At 37.9% G+C, this 11,082-nt stretch overlaps 1 protein-coding gene across 7 annotated transcripts in view; it reads right to left on the reverse strand.

The window, feature by feature from the left end:
* Window positions 1–11,082, reverse strand: part of LOC130866020 (ral guanine nucleotide dissociation stimulator-like) — a 30,702-nt gene that overhangs the window by 12,950 nt on the left and 6,670 nt on the right. For all 7 annotated transcript variants that reach the window (XM_057757244.1, XM_057757248.1, XM_057757246.1 and 4 more), the window contains 2 exons: window positions 9,598–9,703; window positions 1,231–1,435 (listed from right to left, as the gene is read on the reverse strand). The gene's annotated coding sequence lies outside the window, so the exon portion shown is untranslated. The remainder of the gene's footprint in view (window positions 1–1,230; window positions 1,436–9,597; window positions 9,704–11,082) is intronic.

An 11,082-nucleotide genomic window follows, 5' to 3' on the forward strand; every position in this document is an offset into this window, starting at 1 on the left:
CAAAGGACATGGCCAACAAGACAAAACAACAGCCTACAGAATGAAAAAAGATCTTCACTAACCCCACATCAGACAGAGGTTTGGTATCCAAAATTTATACAAAGAACTCAAGAAATTGGACACCAAAAGATCACATAATCCAATAATAAAAAAAAAAAAATGGAGTACAGACCTAAATAGAGACCTCTCAACAGAGGAATCTAAAATGGCTGAAAGACACTTAAGGAAATGGTAAACATCCTTAGTCATCAGAGAAATGCAAATCAAAACAACTCTGAGATTCCATCTTACACCTGTAAGAATGGCCAAGATCAAAACCACTGATGACAACTTATGCTGGAGAGGTTGTGGGGAAAAGGAACACTTCAGCATTGCTGGTGGGAATGCAAGCTGGTACAGCCCCTTTGGATGTTAGTGTGGTGATTTCTCAGAAAATTGGGAAACAACCTTCCTCAAGACCCAGTAATACCACTTTTGGGTATATATCCAAAGGATGCTCAATCGTGCCACAAGGACATGTGCTCAACTATGTTCACAGAAGCTTTGTTTATCATAGCCAGAACCTGGGAACAACCTAAATGCCCTTCCATCGAAGAATGGATAACAAAAATGTGGTACATTTACACAATGGAGTACTACACAGCAGAAAAAAATAACAACAGCTTGAATTTTACAGGAAAATGGATGGAGCTAGAAAACATTATTTTGAGTGAGGTAACCCAGACACAGAAAGACACTTATCACATTTACTCACTCACTTTTTTTAAACATAAAGCAAAGAAAACCAGCCCACAAACCACAATCCCAGAGAACTTAGACAACAATGAGGACACTAAGAGAGACTTACATAGATCTAATCTACATGGGAAGTAGAAAGTAGAAAAAGACAAGATCTCCTGAGTAAATTGGGAGCATGTGGACCTTGGGGGAGGGTTGAAGGGGGAAGGGAAAGGCAGGCAGGGGATCAGAGAAAAATATAGAGCTCAATAAATATCAATAAAATTAAAGAAGAGAGAGAGAGAGAGAGAGAGAGAGAGAGAGAGAGAGAGAGAGAGAGAGAGAGAGAGAGAGAGAGCGCGCCAGAAGACATCCCCGGAACTGGAGTTCAGAGGTTATGAGCCTCACGTGGGTGTTGGAAACTGACTGGGTCCCCTGAAGAACGGCCTCTGCGCCATCCCTCCAGCCCCCATAGTGACTTTTTAAGTTTTAATTTAACTTCAGGAAACTTACCTTTTTGGACTCCTCCTTTTCACAATCTTTCTTTTTCTCTTCTTCCGTTTTTGTCTTTTCTTCTTTTATATTTTCTTTCTTGCTCTTTTTATCTTCTTTCCCACTTTCAGAAATTTTCCTTTATCTTTTTTCTTTTTTTATGTCTTTATCATACTTCATTTTCATTACTTTCAGGGCCCGATGAAAAAACTGTTTCTTTAAAAGCCTGTGGGAAAAGCAACAGTTCTAGTACTACAGTTCCCATGAATTACAAAGACACAAACTTTTTAAAAAAGCAAGAATATCAAGACCCAAATAAAATGAGCAAAGGAAGATATGAACTGGCAACTCATAAAAGAAATTATCATCAGTAAGACTATGAAAAAAATACAGTCAAGTAGAACAAGCATACAAAAGAGTATGAGGAATTCCACAAAGGAAAAAAGCCAATCAGACTCTGAAAAGCTGTTAAAACTGTCACTTGAACTAACATAAGGGACATTACTGCTTTGAGACTTACCCGCATAGTCTCTATGACAGTCTCAATGACATTAATTAAGACTCATTCTCAATGTTATGTCTCTAACACAAGAGTCAAAGGAAAAATAGTTTATTAAAGAAATGTCAACATGGGAATCTCTGTTGACGACTGCTTTGTACTACTCATGTCTTCCCAGCTGTCTTATGGAGGGCTGTTTCTCGACATGTACTTCATCATTAAGTCTACTGCTGTGATAAAGTATCTTAAATACATATACTAAGATGACAGTCCTGCACGTTGACAAGGATTCTCACACCAAGAATCTAAACACTGGTGTATGAGGCAAACACCGCATTCCCAGGTCAGTCGTTCAAAGACTGTTCCCACCATGTGGAATATCCTTCCTCCAAAAGGCATGAGCTCTGGTTTCACTCTGACTCCTTTCAAGGTTTCTCTGAATTACAACCTAACTGACTTAAAATACATATGCCCATTTTATCCCCTTTCTGTAGTGATATTTTGTTTGTAATCTAACAAATAAAGCTTGCCTGAATATCAGAGTACAGAGCTAAGCCACTAGTTAGCCACAGAGGCCAGTGAGTGGTGCACACCTTTAACCTCAGCACTCAGGAGACAGAGGCAGATGGATTTCTGTGAGTTCAAGGCCAGCCTTGTCTACACGAGATTGAATCTGTCTGAAAGAGAAACAGAGCTCACACAAAGGTTTAATTCCAGCAGTAGGGAGGTAGAGACAGGAGTGATAATGGCTGGGCCGAGAGATGAATATAATGCAGGAGACAGGAGCTCAGATTCAGTCTGAGCTCGCAGTTAGAGGATTCCCACAGACAGGACGGATAGCCCCTTCTATCTGAGCATTGGTAGAGGTAACTCTAGCGACTGGCCTCTCTGCTTAGAGACCCTTCAGCTTTCCCCCTGATAGCTGAGTCTGAGTTGTCATAATTAAGACCAATTAGAATTCGTGTTAGACCTTTCACTTCCTGCTATCTTGTCAATAGCACTTATCTACTAACTTACTGGATTATTTATAAGTTTGCTCCTTCCCTAAACTTAAACCATGAAAAATTAGATCTCATTCAATTATCTAACAATTTCAGAAGCTTAGCTGATCCCATACTAAGCCAATCTTTTTTTTTCTTCCTACCATTATATCCTACCCAAGAAACCACCTGGTTCTTCCCATTGTTATACACCATCTTTTTAAAGTTCATGCTCTGATTTCACAGTTCCTGATATTATTCTTCATTCTTGCCTTGGAAATATGGTATACAATGGTCACAGCACAATCTAGAAGCTATATAACTAGTCCTCCATCCCTAATGGTGACTATTCACCCTGCTACTTATGCCTCCCTGGTGTACAACCCAGCATGCTCAGTATCCCTTGTTTAGTACAGTTGCCCTTTCTGTCCAGGTGACTAGTTTGTTCTGGTCATTAGGTTGTGACTTCTGGGGCATCTATACTCTTTCTTGCTTGATTGGATTTCCTTGTGCTACCCAATTAATTCTAGCTCATGGGCATCCTACACAGCAAATGTCAAGATCTCCTCATCTGGCCTATTCTTGTTCAGAAGCAGATATTTAAATCCAATTGTGAAACTGTTCCAACTGCCCCCCCCATAAATGTTATTTATATCTGCTTGGTAATGTATAAATAAACAAAAATTTGAAATGAAACTTTAATGATTACTACTTGTAAATACAAAGGGGAATTTAAAAGCAGTAGGCTAGTGAGTTACTTGAATAAGAAGAAGAATTTCTGAAGATTTTTACTTCAGAATGTCTTGAAAAATTATTATAGAAGATATATTCTAATTTTGCTTACATTACCACTCAATATTTAATGGGAAATATATAATTTTAATGGGAACACCCAAATTTTATTAGATTATAGATACCCACATATTAAAACTTCTGCTCAAAATGGTAATGTGATTAACTATAAAGTAATATTACAGCAATTTAGAATTGTCTCTACATCATTAGTTTGTGTCTTCAGTTTTCTCTGTGGAAAAAACTTTCTCAGTCATTTAACAAAAAAAAAAAAAAAAATTCCTCAATAAGAAGTTGCAGAAGGGCACAGACCTAGCAAGGCTGCTGCTTCTGCTGCTCATCCAGCATGGCTGCCCACACACAGCAAAGCCACACATGTAATCACAGCCTAATAAAGGCACTTCCCAGCAAGCCCTCAGCCAACATTAGCTCAAATGGAGAGAAACTAAGAGCAATTCCACTAAAACGAGGACTAAGACAAGGCTGTGCACTCTCTCAACACTTACTCGATATAGTACTTGAAGGTTCAGCTGAAGAAATAAAACAACTGAAGGAGACCAAGGGGGATGAAAACAGGAAAGGAGAAAGTCAAAGGATCCTTATTTGCAGATGATATAACAGTATAAGTAAGTGACCCTAAAAACTCCACCAGGGAACTCCTTCAGCTGATAAGCACTTTCAGCAAAGTAGCCAGATACAAATTAACTCATAAGAATCAGTAGCCCTCTTATATACAAATAACAAACAGACTGAGAAAGAAGGTGGGGAAACACCTTTCACAATAGTCATAAATAATACAAAGTATCTTGGGGTAACTCCAACCAAACAAATGAAAGACTTATATGATAAAAAAAATTTAAGACGCTAAAAAAGATATCAAAAGATAGAAAGTTCACCCATGCTCATGGATCAGTAGGATTAAATAGTAAAAATGGCCATCCTACCAAAGCAATCTACAGATTCAATGCAAACCCCATCAAAACTCTAACACAATTCTTCACAGATATTGAAAGGAAAATTTTCAGCTTCATATGGAAACACACACACAAAACCAGGATAGGCAAAATAATCCTGACTAGTATAGAACTTCTGGAGGTCTCATCATCCCTGACCTCAGATTGTACTGTAAACTATAGGAATGAAAACAGCATGGCATTGGCATAGAAACAGACATGTCTGTTAATAAACTCAAATTGAAGACACAGACATAAATCCATATATCTACGGACACCTAATTTTGATATACAACTCAGAAATACACACTGGAAAAAAGAAAGCATCTTGAATAGATGGTTCTGGTCAAATTGGACAGTAGCACATACAAGGACCCAAACAGACCCATATTTATCACCCTACATAAAACTCAACTCCAAATGGATCAAAGACCTCAACACTGAATCAGATAAAGTGGGAGTAGCCTTGAACTCGCTGGCTCAGGAGACTACTTTCTGAACAGAACATAGCACTGGCACTATAATCAACAATGGGACCTCATGAAACTGAGAAGCCTCTGCACAGCAAAAGATAATGTCATCTGGACAAAGCAGCAAGCTTCAGAATGGAGAAAAGATTTTTTAGCAACTACACATCCCACAGAGGGCTGATAACCAAAATATATAAAGAACTCAAAAAACTAAACATCAAGAAAACAAATAACCCAGTTAAAAAATGGGATACAGATCTAAACAGATTTCTCAAAACAAGAAGCCCAAATGGCTAAGAAGCACTTAAGGAGAAGTTCAACACCGTTAGTCATCAGGGAAATGCAAATCAAAACTACTTGGAAATTTCATCTTACAACAAACATAATGGCCAAGATTAATGACACAATTGACAGTTCATGCTGGCAAGGGTGTAGAACAAGGGAACACAGTTTCACTGTTGGTACGAGTGTAGACTTGCACAGCCACTAAGGAAATAAATCAGCGTGGCCATTCCTCAGGAAGATGGGAATCAATCTACCTCAAGATTCAGCTACAGCACTCTTGGACATAAACCTAAAGGAGGTTTCATTCTACTAGAGACACTTGCTCAGTCATGTTTATTGCTGCTCTAAAACCAGAAATTGTAAATAATCTTGATGTTCAGTGATGAATAAATGGAAAAAGAAAATGTGGTACATTTACACAATGGAATGTTGTGGAAAGTCATTAAAAAACACTGAAATCACCAGGGGATGGTGGCTCAGGCCTTTAATCCCAGCACTTGGGAGGCAGAAGCAGGAGGATCTCTTGTGAGTTTAGAGCCAGAGAACCACAGATAACAAAGGTTAATGTGGGTTAGGGGACCTGAGCGAAAAGAGAATCAAGCAGGGAAAGAGGCAAGTTAGCACCACACAAAGACCAGATTAGAGAAGAAATGTGGCAAACAAACAAGAGCAAAGAGAATTTTTTTTTTTGAATGGTAGCAAATGAAGAAAGAGTGCGTATAATATGTAAACATCCCTTCAGAAACCCGTAACTATAAAGATCATTTCTATCATAACATGTTATGTTCAGGCCACTGGAAAGTGAAATACTAAATTAATATCCTTTAAAATGTGTATGACTGGAGACTAATTTAGAAAAGTGCATTGGAGTCAGCTAGAAAGAAGCATCTGGGAATTCCAATCAGATTCAAATTACCCAGACATTGATCAAATTATTTAACACTTTACATGCGCAAAGGTTTATGTTGTACTTTATTATTTTTTTTAAATATTTATTTATTTAATTATGTGTACAGCATTTCTTCCATGTGTGCCCACAAGTCAGAAGGGGGCGCCAGGTCTCATTATAGATGGCTGTGAGCCACCATATGGTTTCTGGGAATTGAATTGAGTCAGTGCTCTTAACCACTGAGCAATCTCTCCAGCCCCTATGTTGTACTTTAATATTTCTATGGCCTGAAATCTAACTCATATTTACCAAAAATAAAAAAAGAATAAAAGAACACTGTGATCCTTCTACTGTTTCTTATGTAATAGTTTTTATTGCCCAAGAGCCCGCCCATGAATATTAGTTATTTATCAAATCTGGTATCACTGGTTTTTTTTTCTAGAGAAAGTTTTCTTTATTATGAAGGAATTACAATCAGAATAAGGGAAATTTAAAGTAATTTAAAAATCCTTTACATCTCCTCAGTTATAAGATGAAAGCTTGTCTTAATGCTACAATCTGTATTTGAGGTTTTGCATCGATAGAATCATAAACCCAATTCACAGTCATCTTTGTATTTTTACTGGTATTATATGGTAAGTACAATTGTTGTTTATTGGCATTTTACTGACTATACTACTCCATGGGTTTAAGAGTAAAGAAAATATTAAGATACTAGATTGTGGGTTGGTGATACAACGTCTCACAAAAATTAAAGAGTTTATGCATAAAATATATACTAAAAAAATACATCATAGGGACTGGAGAGATGACACAGCAGTTTAGAGTACTTGCTACTCTTGTAGAGGACTAGGGTTTAGTTCCCAGCAACCACATGTCAGCTGATAACCATCTGTAACTCTAGTCCCAGAGGAATCTGATATCCTTTTTTAACTTCCACAGGTACCAGGTACACACAGAACACAAATACCCATACATGTAAAATAAGACAATATACCTAAAATACTAGCATAGATTTTCTCGATCTGGCATTTCCCCTCAGACTTTACTTAGTTGCTTTAGAAATGAAACTGGACACATCTTACTGTGGTTTCCTCTACAGCTGAGCAGGAACCCATGAGAACTGGTCATAAGGAGGACTTTATGGTTATATCGGAAGTGGCTGATACCATCTTAGGTCCAGTCCTTTATTTTAGTACAGAAAGCACACAAACAACTGGACATGAATAGGAAGATCTAGCAATTCAAAGTGAGTTCGTCTCTAGGTCATTCTCCCAAGTTCCAGATCTCTCTTTTTTTAATATTTGTTTATTATGTATACAATATTCTGTGTTGTGTGTATGCCTGCAGGCCAGAAGAGGGCACCAGACCCTATGTGGTTGCTGGGAATTGAACTCAGCACCTTTAGAAGAGCAGACAGTGCTCTTAACCTCTGAGCCATCTCTCCAGCCCCAGATCTCTTTTTTTTTTAAAGATTTTTTTTATGTGTATGTCGAGTGTCCTGCACTATGTAAGTGTACTGTACGTGTACACTTGATGTCCTCACAGGTCAGAAAAGGGTACCAGATCCTCTGGAACTGGAGTAGCAGAGGATCATAATCTGTCACATGGGTGCCGGGAAACAAACTGGGCTCCTGACCAAGAGCAGCAAGGTAACCCCAAAGCCATCTCTTCAGCTTCAGTATCTTTTAGAACTTTTCATATAACAATGTATTAAGGTTCCTAAATGGCCACAGTATGTGAATTAATACTAGCTGCTCTCCTGATGAGATATTTAGGCTCACAGATTTAATATCCTTAGTAGTAATAATGGCAGGTGACACAGATTAACTTCTGCTCCAATAAACGCATCATGAACTTGCTGGAGGAGATCCGCTGCAAGGATGGAGAGTAAGGGACCTGAAGGCTCCATTTCGAGCTTTACTCTCTGTTTTCTGACCTCAGGGAGGCTTTGCACTCTGCTGTGTGCCAGTTCCTGCAGCTCTTAACTTTCTATACTACTCACGCACACTCATGCCTGCGTGTACACACACACAACTTGAAGCAGAGAAGGAAGTTTGTATTTTGAAATTCTCATCAGACAAATCACTGCACAAGACAGTAAATATAAACTGCATCACTGTTAGATCACTCCTACTCCCCAAATAAAACTTGTTTCTGAAATGCTCATTACTCATCTCCAGTCATTCAGTAACTAAGAAATTTAAGAAGTATTTGATAAATATTAACAGTTTTTAAAGAGGGTTCTCAGATGAATAATTGGTGTGGGACAATTGTCTATATTCTGTCAATCCTATTTTAAATAAACGCTTACAGGTGGGTCAATGAGAATAGAAAAATTGTGGGAAGGAGGAAGCCCATTCCTTCCCAGTCCTGCCCAGACAGGGAAGAATGAAGATGCGACCTGCCACAATGAAAAAGGTACCGAGCCATGTAGCTAACAAATACTAGAATAATGGGCTAATATAAGAGTTAATAAGAAGCCTGAGATAATGGGCCAATCAATTTATAACTAATACACTCTCCATGTGATTTTCTTGGGAGTTAAACGGCTGTGGGAACTGGGCAGGATAGAAACCCTAACAAGCAGGCCCTCATGTTACAAATAATATTATCTTTCTTTCCTTTTTTTTTTTTTTTTTTTTTTGTAAGAAAGGATCTCAAGTAGTCCAGGCTGGCCTCCAACTCACTTTGTAGGCAAGAATATCCTTGAATTCCTGGTATTTCTGCCCCCAGCTCTCCAATGGGGCATTATAAGCATGCACCACTACACCTGGTGGATGGTGGATACTTAAGGGTTATTAAGCACTGTCATCATTAAGTGCTTTATATACCTCCCATGCAAACATATAATCTAAAATCTCAAATACTCAGATGTTAAACTTTGGTACCATAAAGCAAAATTTAGCTAATACAGATTAGTAAGTATACTCTTTAAATATTAAGCAGAAAGAGGAAGGTAATTTGGTTTGCTTTTTTAGGTATAAATTCTTTACCACAAGTGTCTTTACGAAGAAAAGTAACTAAATGAAAAATGTGTGCGGCACCAAGGGGTGCACACTTCATCCTGATCTTCAAGAAGAGCCTGCGAGGACAGTGCAGCTGTTTGATTATTAGAAGGAACATGGTGTTAGCAATCGCTGGAAACAGCAAGGAAGCTTGGCTTATTCCAGAGTAAAGCCACTAACAGCTAAGGCTGACAGAGTTAATAGCCAACCCTGGAAAAAACCTTCTCTGACCATTTTCTACACAGAACTTGTTCAATGTAGACATGTTTAAGCTTTTTTCTTGATTTTTTCATTTAGAAGCCCTGGCAAATATGCAACAACAAAAGAACATAACTACAAATTACAAACATTTTAAAATATTGTCGGTCTAAGAACAACTATATTTCTTTCCACCGGTAAAATCCAGGTCACATATAAAGCTCATTATGGTTAGTAACAAAAGGAGTTGAGAGGCTTCAGCACTATGGAGACAGCTGACATATTAACTGTCATGCTTTATCAAGAAACATCACCTGTTGCAGTAGTCAACCACAGACTCCCTGGTTGTAAATAAAGCCTCCTCTCCTTTCTTGGCCTTTGTCCATTTTGAATCCAAGAGGCAATCCACTGCTTTTGAAGCTACAGAAGAAATTTGTTATTTAAAATTCAGTATACATAAATATGTCTAATGAAATCATTTTATAAACACAACATTCTGACAACAAAAATAAAACAGAATAGAATATTAAGTCTAATGACTACCATTAGTGTTTTTTATAAGGCCAACACATGAAATATATTAATAAGCATCTCCACAGCAATGTTGGCAAATAAATAAGATTACTCAAAGCAAAATAAATTAATGGGAAAATGTTTGTAACAAAAAAATCCTCTCAAAAATATTCATATATAACCATCAATCATTGAATGATCACAATAAAAAATAACCTCAAATACTTCCTTCTTCCTTCAACAGTAATGAAAATTCTCAACTTAAAATAAATCACTGAAGAATCCCTCTGAGCAATCTACTACTGTCCCCAGCAAATAAATACATTAGATTTAGAGATTACTGTGTTTCTTTTTTCTAAAATTTTAATGACTACCAAAATCATTAATAACATAAAAAGAAGGAATTCCTTCTGTATAAAGAAATTCAAGATGGGTGTTTGTGGTGAATGCCTTTAATCCCAGCACTTGGAAGGCAGAGGCAGGTGGGTCTCTGTGAGTTGGAGGCCAGTCTGGGCTACAAGAGCTAGTTACAGGCTAGACTCCAAAGCTACAGAGAAACCCTGTCTTGAAAAACAAACAAAAAAAAAAAAAAAAAAAAAAAAGGAAAGAAAGAAAAGAAATTCAAGTGTAGCCAAGAAGACAGAAATATTTCTTATTAAGGTATTTGGTGTAGGAGTTTCTTCTGCTTGTATGTTGCTTTCATTGGTTAATGAATAAAGAAACTGCCTAGACCTAGTTGATAGAGCAGAACTTAGGTAGGCAGAGAAAACAGAACTGAATGCTGGGACGAAGAAGGGCAGAGTGAGAGAAGCCATGGATCCCCTGCCTAAGACGGACACCGGTTAGAATCTCCTGTAAAGCTGGGCGGTGGTGGTGCACATCTTTAATCCCAGCACTCGGGAGGCAGAGGCAGGCGGATCTCTGTGAGTTTGAGGCCAGCCTGGTCTACAAGAGCTAGTTCTAGGACCGGAACCAAAAAAGCTACAGAGAAACCCTGTCTCAAAAATAAAAAAAAAATTAAAAAAAAAAAAAAAAAGATCTCCTGTAAGCCACTGCCACGTGCCAATACACAGATGAAGGGAAATGGATTAAACTAATATGTAAGAGTTAGCCAATAAGAAGTTAGAACTAATGGCCAAGCAGTGTTTTAATTAATACAGTTTCTGTGTGGTTATTTCGGGTGTAAGCTGGGGGGGGGGTGGCCAGGACAAACAAGCGGCCCTCACCCTCCTTCTAACAGGCTTTATTATAGATGATATCAGCTTATGAGGTTGAATGGATATATA

Source organism: Chionomys nivalis, chromosome 24 (genome assembly GCF_950005125.1).
Source record: "Chionomys nivalis chromosome 24, mChiNiv1.1, whole genome shotgun sequence".
Taxonomy (NCBI): Eukaryota; Metazoa; Chordata; class Mammalia; order Rodentia; family Cricetidae; genus Chionomys; species Chionomys nivalis.